The sequence below is a fragment of the Balaenoptera acutorostrata genome, chromosome 3 (assembly GCF_949987535.1).
Source record: "Balaenoptera acutorostrata chromosome 3, mBalAcu1.1, whole genome shotgun sequence".
Taxonomy (NCBI): domain Eukaryota; kingdom Metazoa; phylum Chordata; class Mammalia; order Artiodactyla; family Balaenopteridae; genus Balaenoptera; species Balaenoptera acutorostrata.
The window spans coordinates 161,615,978-161,620,948 of NC_080066.1; the positions used below are offsets into that span (position 1 = coordinate 161,615,978).

The 4,971-nt window shown below is 33.0% G+C and overlaps 1 non-coding gene across 1 annotated transcript; it reads right to left on the bottom strand.

Moving 5' to 3' along the window:
* Nucleotides 1-4,410: 4,410 nt before the first annotated feature.
* LOC114238665 (U6 spliceosomal RNA) lies at nucleotides 4,411-4,517 on the bottom strand. The gene has a single exon (XR_003623976.1). It is a non-coding gene; the product is annotated as a U6 spliceosomal RNA (small nuclear RNA).
* Between the last annotated feature and the right edge of the window lie 454 nt (nucleotides 4,518-4,971).

The window sequence follows — 4,971 nt, forward strand, 5'->3', positions numbered from 1 at the left end:
CTTGCAGTTGCATACTTTTATCTGAAATATAAAGCAGGCAAAATAACTTCCATTCTGTATGTGGTAACTCTTGGAAGGATACTGAAATCTATCATAAATCATATGGGAGGAAGGATTAATCATCTTCAGTTTTTGAAGTAGAAATACTTGGTGGGTTCATTTTGCATATTTAGATTGTAATGACAGATTGTTTATGATTATTTCAGTTGCCAAATAAAGAAAAAATAAAGTGGCTTAGGTCAAGGAAAGAAATGTATTTGTTTATGTCACTGAAAGATCCAGAGGTACAATAGCATTCAGGTGAGTTTTGATCAAGTGACTAAAAAAATGTCACTGGTACTCCTATCTTCCCATTTTTGTACTCTGGCTCCTGCCCTGTTGGCTTCATACTCAGCTTCCACTTGGTAGCCCTGATGGTTCTAGGCTTATTTCATTCTTTGGGCCAGCATTCCCAGTAGAAAGGAGATCAGCTTTTCCCCTAGAGTAGTGATACTTGTCTGGGGATAATTTTGCTCCTCAGGAGACAGTTGGCAATGACTGTATATATTTTGTTTGTCACTACTGGGTCGGGAGACTACTGGCATCTAGTGGGTAGAGGCCAGAGGTGCTACTAACCATCTTACAACATACAGTATAGCCCCCCCAAGAAAAAGAATTATCCATCCCCAAATATCAATAATGGTAAGGTTGAGAAATCCAGCAATAACATCTAGATCTACACTGTCCAATACTAGCCACTAGTCACAAGAGGCTATTGAACAACTGGAAAGTGATTGATACAAATTGAGATATGCTTTAAGTGTAAAATACACACCATAATTTGAAGATACTATGAAAAATGAATACAAAAATCTCTCATTAACAATTTTACATTGATAATCTGTTTAAAATGATACTATTTTGGATTTACTGTGTCAAATAAAATATTTTATTAAAACATATTTTATGTTTTTTCTTCTCCTTTTAAAAATGTGATTACTAGACAATTTTAAACTACCATTATACTAACACTGGATACTGCTGGTCTAGATAAACTATAGTAGTACTATCCTATAGAAATACCATACTATATATCCAATAGAAATACTATATAGTAGTACTGTCCAATAGAAATTACTGCAATGATGGAAATGTTCTTTTATGTACATTATCCAACAACTGTGGCTATTAAGCACTTGAGTAGTGAAGCTAGTGTGACTAAGAAACTAAATTGCTAATTTTATTTAAATATAATTAATTTCAATTAATTCAACTAGCCTATTACATAAGGCTAGTATCTATAGTATTAGAAAGCACAGATAGGGTCACATTCTAAGCAAAATGTTAACTGCAATTAATTCCTCTAATTGAGACACATACACCCATGACTTAATCACAGGGACCAGCATATTGTATTGCTCTGATTTCCCAGACCATAGTTACCTGCCCAACCCCACGGCTGGGTGAATTCAGTTCTGGCAGAAGCCTATGGACTGAAAAATGGATGTTGGTGTGAGACAGAGGATCAGATAAGCAGCAGTGACAGCAGATGTTTTCGGGAGAGATAATCTGTAAGAGTGTGTATGGGAAGGAAAGAGAATATTTGCTTATTTTCCTGCATTGCTGTATACTATCACCTCAGAAGATCGATCCTTATTCAGTTACTTGTTTTGAAGTGAATTAGCAATGGGAATTCGATCTTTCTCAGCCCAATAAATGGAATATGTGAAAGCATTATTCAAGTGTAAAAGTGCTCAATTTTATAAAAGTGATAGACTATAGATAGTAAATCAACATATACAAAGTATTGTCCATAATTATTTAAATATATATTTTCTGTATAAAGGGTAATATTGAAACTTAAACATATTTTGTTCATTCTGTTCCATGGTTTAAATTTTAATAAATTAATAAAATAATGAAATATATATCCATTTACATATATTTATATTTTAAATTTAACTATGTTTCCTATAAAATAATACCATTTTTAATCGATGCAAAATCTATATAACATAAAATTCACAGTTTAAATCATTTAAGGTGTAAATTCAGTGTTCTTTTTAATATTCACAATGTTGTACAGCCATCATTACTGTCTAATTCCAGAGTGTTTGCATAACTGAATATTTTTATAAATATTTGAAAAAAGAAACCTGTTACCTCCCAATTCATCCCTCCCTAATCTACTTTCTATTTCTATAGTATTGTCTATTCTGGACATTTCATATAAATAGAATCATATATTATGTGACCTTTTATACATGACTTCTTTCACTTAGCATAACGTTTTCAAGATACATCATAGCATGTATCAGTACTTCATTTTTTGCTAAATACTTTTTGGCTAAATCGGTACTTTTTATGGCTAAATACTAAATAAAATATTGTATGGATTTATTACATTTTATTTATCTATTCATAAGTTGATGGCCATTTTGGGTTGTTTCTATTTGTAGGCTGCCATGAATAATGTTCCTATGAATATTTCTGTACAAATTTTGCTTGAATGTATGTTTTTGATTCTCCTTGATATTTATGGATATCTAGAAATAGAATTGCTGGGTTATATGATACTATTTCTTTAACTATTTTCTGAAGTGACTGTACCATTTTTCATCTCCCACAATGTATGAGGGTTCCAGTTTCTCTGTATCCTCACCAACAATTGTTATTTGCCATTTACATATTACAGCCATCCTAGTGGGTATGAAGTGGTATCTCATTGGGATTTTGATTTGTATTTCCTAAAGACTAATGCTTTTTTAATTTAATTTTTACACTATTTTGGAGTATAGTTGAATTACAATATTGTGTTAGTTTCAGGTGTACAGCAAAGTGATTCAATTACACATGTACATATAGCTATTCTTTTTCAGATTCTTTTCCCATATAGCTTATTACAGAATATTGAGTAGAGTTTCCTGTGCTATACAGTAGGTCTTTGTTGATTATCTATTTTGTATATAGTAGTGTGTATATGTTAATCCTAGACTCCTAATTTATCCCTCCCGCCCACCTTTCCCCTTTGGTAACCATAAGTTTGTTTTCCAAGTCTGTGAGTCTGTTTCTGTTTTGTAAATAAGTTCATTTGTATCACTTTTGTTTAGATTCCACATATAAGTGATATCATGTGATATTTGTCTTTCTTTGTCTGACTTACTTCACTCTGTATGACAGACTCTAGGTCCTTTCACCTCACTACAAATAACTCAATTTAATTTCTTTTTATGGCTGAGTAATATTCCATTGTATATATGTGCCACATCTTCTTTATCCATTCATCTGTCGATGGCCACTTAGGTTGCTTCCATGTCCTGGCTATTGTAAATAGTGCTGCAATGAACATTGTGGTACATGACTCTTTTTGAATTATGGTTTTCTCAAGGTATATGCCCAGTAGTGGGATTGCTGGGTTGTATGGTAGTTCTATTTTTACTTTTTTAAGGAACCTCCATACTGTTCTCCATAGTGGTTGTACCAATTTACATTCCCACTAACAGTGCAAGAGGGTTCCCTTTTCTCCACACCCTCTCCAGCATTTATTGTTTGTAGAATTTTTGATGATGCCCATTCTGACCAGTGTGAGGTGATACCTCATTGCAGTCTTGATTTGCATGTCTTTAATAATTAGAGATGTTGAGCATCTTTTCATGTGCTTTTTGGCCATCTGTATGTCTTTTTTGGTAAAATGCCTATTTAGATCTGCCCATTTTTTTGATTGGGTTGTTTGTGCTTTTGATACTGAGCTGCATGAGCTGTTTGTATATTTTAGAAATCAATCCCTTGTCAGTCACTTCATTTGCAAATATATTTTCCCATTCTGTGAGTTGTCTTTTCATTTTGTTTATGGTTTCCTTTGCTGCACAAAAGCTTTTAAGTTTAATTAGGTCCCATTTATTTATTTTTGTTTTTATTTTCATTACTCTTGGAGGTGGATCCAAAAATATATTGCTGCGATTTATGTCAGAGAGTGTTCTGCCTATGTTTTCCTCTAAGAGTTTTATAGTATTAGATCTTACATTTATGTCTTTAACACATTTTGAGTTTATTTTTGTATATGGTGTTAAAGAATGTTCTAACTTCATTCTTTTACATGTACCTGTCCATTTTTCCCAGCACCACTCATTGAAGAGACTGCCTTTTCTCCATTGTATATTCTTGCCTCCTTTGTCATAGATTAATTGACCATACGTGCATGGGTTTGTTTCTGGGTTTTCTATCCTATTTCATTGGTCTATATTTCAAAAGTCAAAAGATTTTTGATCTATATTTTTGTACCAGTACCATACCGTTTTTTTTTTTTTTTTTTTTTTTTTTTATATTGAAAAATCACAATTTCAGCATTGAGTGCCAGACATTGTGCTTTTGACCCATAGCTTTTCCTTTGGAGCTGATGAGCAAAGGGTGTCCAGATGGTGAGGAAGGGCACAAAATATGGAATGCTTCACGAATTTGTGTGTCATCCTTGTGCAGAGGCCATGCTAATCTTCTCTGTGTCGTTCCAATTTTAGTATATGTGCTGCCAAAGTGAGCACTACCATACAGTTTTGATGACTGTACCTTCGTAGTATAGTGTGAAGTCATGGAGCCTGATTCCTTCAGCACTGTTTTCTTTCTCAGGTTTGCTTTAGCTATTTGGGGTCTTTTGTGTTTCCATACAAATTTAAAATTTTTTGTTTTAGTTTTGTGAAAAATGCCATTGGTAATTTGATAGGGATTGCATTGAATCTGTAGATTGCCTTGGGTAGTATAGTCATTTTTGACAATATTGATTCTTCCAATCCAAGAACATGGTATAGCTCTCCATCTGTTTGTGTCATCTTTGATTTCTTTCATCAGTGTCTTATAGGTTTCTGAGTACAGGTCTTTTGCTTCTTTAGATAGATTTATTTCTAGGTATTTTATTCTTTTTGATGTGCTGGTAAATGGGACTGTTTCTTTCATTTCTCTTTCTGATCTTTTGTTGTTACTGTATAGTAATGCAAGAGA